The sequence below is a fragment of the Mustela lutreola genome, chromosome 16, assembly GCF_030435805.1.
Source record: "Mustela lutreola isolate mMusLut2 chromosome 16, mMusLut2.pri, whole genome shotgun sequence".
Classification (NCBI taxonomy): domain Eukaryota; kingdom Metazoa; phylum Chordata; class Mammalia; order Carnivora; family Mustelidae; genus Mustela; species Mustela lutreola.
Window position 1 is genome coordinate 52,412,453 of NC_081305.1, and position 10,417 is coordinate 52,422,869.

Genomic DNA, 10,417 nt, shown 5'->3' on the forward strand with positions numbered 1-10,417 from the left:
CCATTCCTACTCCTCCTCCTTGTGTTCCCTCTCTCACTGTGTCTCTCTCTGTCAAATAAATACTTATTTTTTTAAAAGAATTATTTGTAACTAATGTCTATACCCAACATGGGGCTCAAACTCACAGCTGAGTTATTATCAAGAGCAGCACGCTCCACCAATGGAGTCAGCCAGGTGCCCCTATCTGGTTGTATCCTTAAATAACCCACTGTTATGCATGCATACATTATCATCTTTGAAATTCATTTCAATTTAGGTTTGGTTGTGCCAATTTCTTATTCTTGTTAAACTAATTGTTCCATTAATCATCATCACTTGTGAGTGAATATGAAAACTTAGTAAGAACCTGAATATTGTCCATGAACAAAATGGATTTATCAAATATGGACCAGTGTTAATACAACAACAGAAGTAATCATGTGATTTTTTTTGGCCAATGGAACCCACCATCAAAATTATCGTGTAATATTTCACTTTTACCCTAAACTATGGGATTTGTAATTTAAATAAAACATGCAGAGATTAAGAAAACATTTAGAGTAGGATCTAAATTATTCCTCACTAGAGGGCATACAAAGAGCTGTGATTAAAAAAAAAAAAAAACTGAAACTAGTCAATTTGAAAAATAATAAAATAAAAAACAAGCATGCAAAATGAATCTCAAGGCATGAAATCTTATGCATTGAATAGGAGAAATGCAAGGGTGAGCCTAAAAATTATGTTAGAACTTTGAAAACCATGTAGAATATCAGAAGATACATTTAAGGGGGGCACCTGGGTGGCTTAGTCATTCAGTGTCTGCCATCAGCCCAGGTCATGATCCCAGGGTTCTGGGACTGAACCCCCTCTCCCATTTCTTCTTCTGTGTTCCCTCTCTGGCTGTGTCTCTCTGTCAAATAAATTTTTAAAAAAAATCTTTTTTTTTTTTTAGATATATTTAAGCTGAAAACATGCTGAAGTCCTTAATTTTTCTGCTGTCCAAATCCCTTTTCCTGAAAGTCTCCTGTTTTAACTTCACAGAGGAAAATTGTCCTTCGCTGATCAAAAGATTACAAACATTTTCAGGAGAGACATAATTACTATTTCCACTAGATGCATCAAGCATAAATACAAGAAAAACAATTATGGTTCTCCAAATGCCACTCAGTCCCATTGTTCACAATGAGATAGGATGTGCTTAGCTCCATGAAACTCATTATCACATGCACAGAAGTTTAATGAGGTAACTATATCAATCATGTCAATTTCTCTGTGGTTTCACAGCACAGATTGAATAGCATATTAATTTCTAAATTGCAGGTATTTAAAAATATTTTATTTATTTATTTGACAGAGAGAGATAGAGAGATCACAAGCACACAGAGAGAGAGGGGAGGAAGCAGGCTCCCCGCTGAGCAGAGAGCCCCACATTGGGCTCAATACCAGGACCTTGGGATCATGACCTGAGCCAAAAACAGAGGCTTAACCAACTGAGCCACCCAGGTGCCCCTTCAGAATTGCAGTTTTAAGGACTGCAAACATCAGACTGTGTTACTATGTGCAATGAACCCCAACAATCTCCATCAGGGAGGGATATGCACTAAACTATGTTTGGAGCAGTTAGTCCCAAGGAGGACCTCAGACCTCCAGTCTCTCTGTAACTTGGCCTGTGCCTCAGGAATTGTTGTTCCTATCTGTACAGCTCTGACATCAAGCCACTTTCTTCACAAGTAGAATCCTTTTTCCAGCCACGTGGTCCAACCTGGATCCAGACCCTGATACACCTCCTTCCCTTACACATTGTGTCACTTGGACTGACATTCCAGTGTTTTCTGCTGCCAGGAATGTGGGCTCACTGGGCCAGTCATGATAGCCCTTGCTTGTGTGTGGGAGGGAAGCAGCCAGTGTTAAGATAAGGGTTTGTGATTCTGTGACCTCACCTCTCCACAGAACTACAATTATCACTTCAACACTCAGTGACACATGAGGCAGTTGAGACTACGTTTTTAAAACTTTCTCCCAGATCCCAATTCCCAGAAACAATTATAAGATCCTAGTGAGGCTCTGCAAAGAAACAAGTTTTGTGTGTGGGAGAAACTTCCTTTTTTTCCACAACAATTGGAGGCAGACAGGGTCTCAGGTGGCAGAAGCAGGAAATGTTTGCATCTGACAGAGGAGGGGTGGCAGTGATCCAAATGTATTTCACTGGACTCTGTACTTGCCTAAGAATTTCACTGCCTCCCTCCCCAGTAATTGTCTCTTTCTGCCTAGCCTAACAACTGCAAAATAAGGATGAGAGGATATAGAAGGCCTGAGAAGGATTCAAGGAAAAGCAATACAAAGAGCATGGGATTAGCTAGAGATGTTTCTCCAGTCCCAGTCCAATTGTTTGAAAAGCCTAGTTGATAGGAATATTTCTAGGAATATAAATTCTAAGCTGAGCAATGTCTATAGGATAAGTGGCAATATTTACAGAAGAGGTCCCTCACTGAACACAGTACAAGGTCATATGGTTTTATCAACAGCATCCTACTACTCTTAAATGTTAGATGAACCATTGCTATGTAGGTGATCCAAAAATATTGAAGGATGACACTTCCTAAAAATTTCCAGAAATCTCACAAAGATAACCACAAATATTTCACACCCCTCCTATCTGCCTAGAGATCCAAAATTATGAAATGTTATTTGAAAATATTGCTATAAAATATTATGGCACGATCAAGCACAGCTTAAATCTACGTTCATGGATAAAAAGACTACATATTGTTAAAATGACAGGTCTTCCCAAATTCATCGGTAGAGTCAATGAAATTTCAACCAAAATTCTGGGAAATTACTTGTAGGTATCAATTAATTGATTCTAAAGTATATAGATACAGGCATAAGACCCAGGAAAGCCAGCCCAGTGTCAAAGCAGAAAAAAAAAGTCAGAGGACTGACACATCCCAATGTCAAGACTTAATATAAAGCTACATTAATTAAGGCAGTCTATCTCCAGTAAAATAATGGGAAATAGCTAAACAGAACAAAACAGAGATCCCAGAAATAGACTAACTCAAATACAGCCAAATGTATTTGTTGGTCTCACAAAGGATCTGAGGCAATCCAATGGAAAAAGAATAGTCTTGGGATGCCTGGGTGGCTCAGTCAGTTAAGCGTCTGCCTTCAGCTCAGGTCATGATCCCAGGGTCCTGGGATCAAGTCCCACAACCAGCTCCCTGCTCAGAGGGCAGCCTGCTTCTCCCTCTGCCTATTGCTCCTCCTGCTTGCACTCCTAGCCCTCACAATCTCTGACAATTAAATAAATAAAATCTTTTTTTAAAAAATGATAGTCTTTTCAGCAAATGGCACTGGAACAAGTGGACATCCACACCCAAGTAAAAATAAATAAACAAACAAATAAAAATAAATAATAATTATACAATCTAGATACAGACCTTACATCATTCACAAAAATTAACTCAAAATAGATCACAGGGTGCCTGGGTGGCTCAGTCAGTTAAGTGTCTGCTTTCAGCTTGGGTCATGATCGCAGAGTCCTGGGATTGAGTCCCGAACAGGGCTCCCTACACTGCAGGGATCCTGCTTCTCCCTCTGCCACTCTCTCTCTCTCTCTGTCTCTCAGGAATAAATTAATAAAACCTTTAAAAAAGTAGATCACAGACTTCAATGTAAAACACAAAATTATAAACCCCCCAGAAGATAACAGGAGAAAATCTAGATGACCTTAGGTTCTATAACTGTTTAGATGCAATACTAAGGGTATAATCCATGAAAAAAATAATTGCTAAGTCAGATTTTATTAAAATTACAAGCTTCTACACTATGAAAGACACTGCCAAGGGAATGAGAAGACAAGCCAGATATTGGGAGAAAACAAAAGACATATCTGACAAAGGACCATGACCCAAAATATACAAAGAACTATTAAAATTCAACAATAAGAAAACAAACAACTTGATTTTTAAAACGGGTAAAAGATCTATACGGACACCTTACCAAGAGGACACACACATAGCAAAAAAGTATATGAACAGATACTTGTCACCATGCATTGTTAGAAAATGGCAGACTGAAACAGTGATATATGTTAAGGGTACATTTGAGAGGTATACTCCAAAAATGACACTACCAAACAATCGGTGGAACAGTAGGAACTTGCATTCACTGTAGATGAGAAATGCAAAATGCGATAGCCACTTTGGACGACGGACGAGGGTTTCTCACAAAATTAAATGACCTCTCATGTGATCCAGAAATCACACTCCTAGGTTTTTACCCAAATGAATTGGACACTTATGTCCCCACAAAGTTCTGCACACAAGTGTTTATAGCAGCTTTATTCATTCATAGCTGCCAAAACTTGTAAGAAACCAAGACGCCCTTCAGGAGATGAAAGGGTAAGTAACTGTGGTCCATGCACACATTCTAGTCAATCCCGAAAAGAATGAAAATGAGCTATGGAGCCCTGAAAAGAAATGCAAGAGTCTTAAGTAAGTATTATTTTTTATTTATTTATTTTTTATTTATTTTCAGCATAACAGTATTCATTATTTTTTCACTACACCTAGTGCTCCATGCAATACGTGCCTTCCCCAATGCCCACCACTTGGTACCCCAACCTCCCACCCCCCTGCCACTTCAAACTCCTCAGATTGTTTTTCAGAGTCCATAGTCTCTCATGGTTCACCTCCCCTTCCAATTTCCCCCAACTCCCTTCTCTTCTCTAAATCCCCATGTCCTCCATGCTATTTGTTATGCTCCACAAATAAGTGAAACCATATGATAATTGACTCCCTCTGCTTGACTGATTTCACGCAGCATAATCTCTTCCAGTCCCGTCCATGTTGCTACAAAAGTTGGGTATTCATCCTTTCTGATGGAGGCATAATACTCCATAGTGTATATGGACCACATTTTCCTTATCCATTCATCCGTTGAAGGGCTTCTTGGCTCTTTCCACAGTTTGGTGACCGTGGCCATTGCTGCTATAAACATTGGGGTACAGATGGCCCTTATTTTCACTACATCTGTATCTTTGGTGTAAATACCCAGGATTTCAATTGCCAGGTCAGAGGACTGAATTTTTTTTTTAATGTGTCATAAAAATATTTATTTGTTGCAAATATTACTTGTTAAGAGTTGCATGTTTAATACAGTGCTGTTCTTTTTTTTTAATTTTTTATTTTTTATAAACATATATTTTTATCCCAAGGGATACAGGTCTGTGAATCACCAGGTTTACACACTTCACAGCACTCACCAAAGCACATACCCTCCCCATATCCATAATCCCACACCTTCTCTCAAACCCCCTCCCCCCAGCATCCCTCAGTTTGTTCTGTGAGATTAAGAGTCACTTATACTTTGTCTCCCTCCCAATCCCATCTTGTTTCATTGATTCTTATCCTACCCACTTAAGCCCCCATGTTGCATCACCACTTCCTCATATCAGGGAGATCATATGATAGTTGTCTTTCTCCGCTTGAATTATTTCACTAGCATGATATGCTCTAGTTCCATCCATGTTGTCGCAAATGGCAAGATTTCATTTCTTTTGATGGCTGCATAGTATTCCATTGTGTATATATACCACATCTCCTTGATCCATTCATCTGTTGATGGACATCTAGGTTCTTTCCCTAGTTTGGCTATTGTGGACATTGCTGCTATAAACATTCGGGTGCACGTGCCCCTTTGGATCACTACGTTTGTATCTTTGGGGTAAATACCCAATAGTGCAATTGCTGGGTCATAGGGCAGTTCTATTTTCAACATTTTGAGGAACCTCCATGCTGTTTTCCAGAGTGGCTGCACCAGCTTGCATTCCCACCAACAGTGTAGGAGGGTTCCCCTTTCTCCGCATCCTCGCCAGCATCTGTCATTTCCTGACTTGTTGATTTTAGCCATTCTGACTGGTGTGAGGTGATAGCTCATTGTGGTTTTGATTTGTATTTCCCTGATGCCGAGTGATATGGAGCACTTTTTCATGTGTCTTTTGGCCATCTGCATGTCTTCTTTGCAAAAATGTCTGTTCATGTCCTCTGCCCATTTCTTGATTGTATTATTTGGTCTTTGGGTGTTGAGTTTGCTAAGTTCTTTATAGATTCTGGACACTAGTCCTTTATCTGATATGTCGTTTGCAAATATCTTCTCCCGTTCTGTCAGTTGTCTTTTGATTTTGTTAACTGTTTCCTTTGCTGTGCAAAAGCTTTTGATCTTGATGAAATCCCAATAGTTCATTTTTTGCCCTTCCTTCCCTTGCCTTTGGCGTTGTTCCTAGGAAGATGTTGCTGCCGCTGAGGTCAAAGAGGTTGCTGCCTGTGTTCTCCTCAAGGATTTTGATGGATTCCTTTCGCACATTGAGGTCCTTCATCCATTTTGAGTCTATTTTTGTGTGTGGTGTAAGGAAATGGTCTAATTTCATTTTTCTGCATGTGGCTGTCCAATTTTCCCAGCACCATTTATTGAAGAGGCTGTCTTTTTTCCATTGGACATTCTTTCCTGCTTTGTCGAAGATTAGTTGACTGTAGAGTTGAGGGCCTATTTCTGGGCTCTCTATTCTGTTCCATTGATCTATGTGTCTGTTTTTGTGCCAGTACCATGCTGTCTTGATGATGACAGCTTTGTAATAGAGCTTGAAGTCCGGAATTCTGATGCCGCCAACTTTGGCTTTCTTTTTCAATATTCCTTTGGCTATTCGAGGTCTTTTCTGGTTCCATATAAATTTTAGGATTGTTTGTTCCATTTCTTTGAAAAAGATGGATGGTACTTTGATAGGAGTTGCATTAAATGTGTAGATTGCTTTAGGTAGCATAGACATTTTCACAATATTTATTCTTCCAATCCAGGAGCATGGAACATTTGTCCATTTCTTTGTGTCTTCCTCAATTTCTTTCATGAGTACTTTATAGTTTTCTGAGTATAGATTCTGTGCCTCTTTGGTTAGGTTTATTCCTAGGTATCTTATGGTTTGGGGTGCAATTTTAAATGGGATTGACTCCTTAATTTCTCTTTCTTCTGTCTTGTTGTTGGTGTAGAGAAATGCAACTGATTTCTGTGCATTGATTTTATATCCTGACACTTTACTGAATTCCTGTATAAGTTCTAGCAGTTGTGGAGCAGAGTCTTTTGGGTTTTCCACATATACTGTCATATCATCTGCAAAGAGTCATAGTTTGACTTCTTCTTTGCCGTTTTGGATGCCTTTAATTTCCTTTTGTTGTCTGATTGCTGAGGCTAGGACTTCTAGTACTATGTTGAATAGCAGTGGTGATAATGGACATCCCTGCCGTGTTCCTGACCTTAGCAGAAAAGCTTTCAGTTTTTCTCCATTGAGAATGATATTTGTGGTGGGTTTTTCATAAATGGCTTTGATGATATTGATGTATGTGCCCTCTATCCCTACACTTTGAAGAGTTTTGATCAGGAAGGGATGTTGTACTTTGTCAAATGCTTTTTCAGCATCTATTGAGAGTATCATATGGTTCTTGTTCTTTCTTTTATTGATGTGTTGTATCACATTGACTGATTTGCGGATGTTGAACCAACCTTGCAGCCCTGGAATAAATCCCACTTGGTCGTGGTGAATAATCCTTTTAATGTACTGTTGAATCCTATTGGCTAGTATTTTGTTGAGTATTTTCGCATCTGTGTTCATCAAGGATATTGGTCTATAGCTCTCTTTTTTGATGGGATCCTTGTCTGGTTTTGGGATCAAGGTGATGCTGGCCTCATAAAATGAGTTTGGAAGTTTTCCTTCCATTTCTATTTTTTGGAACAGTTTCAGGAGAATAGGAATTAGTTCTTCTTTAAATGTTTGGTAGAATTCCCCCGGGAAGCCGTCTGGCCCTGGGCTTTTGTTTGTTTGGAGATTTTTGATAACTGTTTCAATCTCCTTACTGGTTATGGGTCTGTTCAGGCTTTCTATTTCTTCCTGGTTCAGTTGTGGTAGTTTATATGTTTCTAGGAATGCATCCATTTCTTCCAGATTGTCAAATTTGTTGGCGTAGAGTTGCTCATAGTATGTTCTTATAATAGTTTGCATTTCTTTGGTGTTAGTTGTGATCTCTCCTTTTTCATTCATGATTTTATTTATTTGGGTCCTTTCTCTTTTCTTTTTGATAAGTCTGGCAAGGGGTTTATCAATTTTATTAATTCTTTCAAAGAACCAGCTCCTAGTTTCGTTGATTTGCTCTATTGTTTTTTTGGTTTCTATTTCATTGATTTCTGTTCTGATCTTTATGATTTCTCTTCTCCTGCTTGCTTAGGGTTTCTCTCTTGTTCTTTCTCTAGCTCCTTTAGGTGTAGGGTTAGGTTGTGTACCTGAGACCTTTCTTGTTTCTTGAGAAAGGCTTGTACCACTATATATTTTCCTCTCAGGACTGCCTTTGTTGTGTCCCACAGATTTTGAACCATCGTATTTTCATTATCATTTGTTTCCATGATTTTTTTCAATTCTTCTTTAATTTCCCGGTTGACCCATTCATCCTTTAGAGGGATACTGTTTAGTCTCCATGTATTTGGGTTCTTTCGAAACTTCCTTTTATGGTTGAGTTCTAGCTTTAGAACATTGTGGTCTGAAAATATGCAGGGAATGATCCCAATCGTTTGATACCGGTTGAGTCCTGATTTAGGACCGAGGATGTGATCTATTCTGGAGAATGTTCCATGTGCACTAGAGAAGAATGTGTATTCTGTTGCTTTGGGATGAAATGTTCTGAATATATCTGTGATGTCCATCTGGTCCAGTGTGTCATTTAAGGCCTTTATTTCCTTGATGATCTTTTGCTTGGATGATCTGTCCATTTCAGTGAGGGGAGTGTTACAGTCCCCTACTATTATTGTACTATTGTTGATGTGTTTCTTTGATTTTGTTATTAGTTGGTTTATATAGTTGGCTGCTCCCACGTTGGGGGCATAGATATTTAAAATTGTTAAATCTTCTTGTTGGACAGACCCTTTGAGTATGATATAGTGTCCTTCCTCATCTCTTATTATAGTCTTTGGCTTAAAATCCAATTGATCTGATATAAGGATTGCCACTCCTGCTTTCTTCTGATGTCCATTAGCATGGTAAATTCTTTTCCACCCCCTCACTTTAAATCTGGAGGTGTCTTTGGGCTTAAAATGAGTTTCTTGGAGGCAACATATAAATAGGTTTTGCTTTTTTATCCATTCTGATACCCTGTGTCTTTTGACAGGGGCATTTAGCCCATTAACATTCAGGGTAACTATTGAGAGATATGAATTTAGTGCCATTGTATTGCCTGTAAGGTGACTGTTACTGTATATGGTCTCTGTTCCTTTCTGATCTACCACTTGTAGGCTCTCTCTTTGCTTAGAGGACCCCTTTCAATATTTCCTGTAGAGCTGGTTTGGTGTTTGCAAATTCTTTCAGTTTTTGTTTGTCCTGGAAGCTTTTAATCTCTCCTATTTTCAATGATAGCCTAGCTGGATATAGTATTCTTGGCTGCATGCTTTTCTCGTTTAGTGCTCTGAAAATATCATGCCAGCTCTTTCTGGCCTGCCAGGTCTCTGTGGATAAGTCAGCTGCCAATCTAATATTTTTACCATTGTATGTTACAGACTTCTTTTCCCGGGCTGCTTTCAGAATTTTCTCTTTGTCACTGAGACTTGTAAATTTTACTATTAGGTGACGGGGTGTGGGCCTATTCTTATTGATTTTGAGGGGCGTTCTCTGAACCTCCTGAATTTCGATGCTCGTTCCCTTTGCCATATTGGGGAAATTCTCCCCAATAATTCTCTCCAGTATACCTTCTTCTCTCCTCTCTCTTTCTTCTTCTGGAATCCCAATTATTCTAATGTTGTTTCGTCTTATGGTGTCACTTATCTCTCGAATTCTCCCCTCGTGGTCCAGTAGCTGTTTGTCCCTCTTTTGCTCAGCTTCTTTATTCTCTGTCATTTGGTCTTCTATATCACTAATTCTTTCTTCTGCCTCATTTATCCTAGGAGTGAGAGCCTCCATTTTTGATTGCACCTCATTAATAGCTTTTTTGATTTCAACTTGGTTAGATTTTAGTTCTTTTATTTCTCCAGAAAGGGCTTTTATATCTCTCGAGAGGGTTTCTCTAATATCTTCCATGCCTTTTTCGAGCCCGGCTAGAACCTTGAAAATTGTCATTCTGAACTCTAGATCTGACATATTACCAATGTCTGTATTGATTAGGTCCCTAGCCTTTGGTACTGCCTCTTGTTCTTTTTTTTTTGAGTTGAATTTTTCCGTCTTGTCATTTTGTCCAGATAAGAGTATATGAAAGAGCAAGCAAAATACTAAAAAGGTGGCAACAACCTCAGGAAAATATGCTTTAACCAAATTAGAAGAGATCCCAAATCATGAGGGGGGAGAAAGGGTATAAAAAGAAGTTCAAAAAGGAATAAAGAAAAAAAAAAGAAAAAAAGGAAAGAAAAGAAT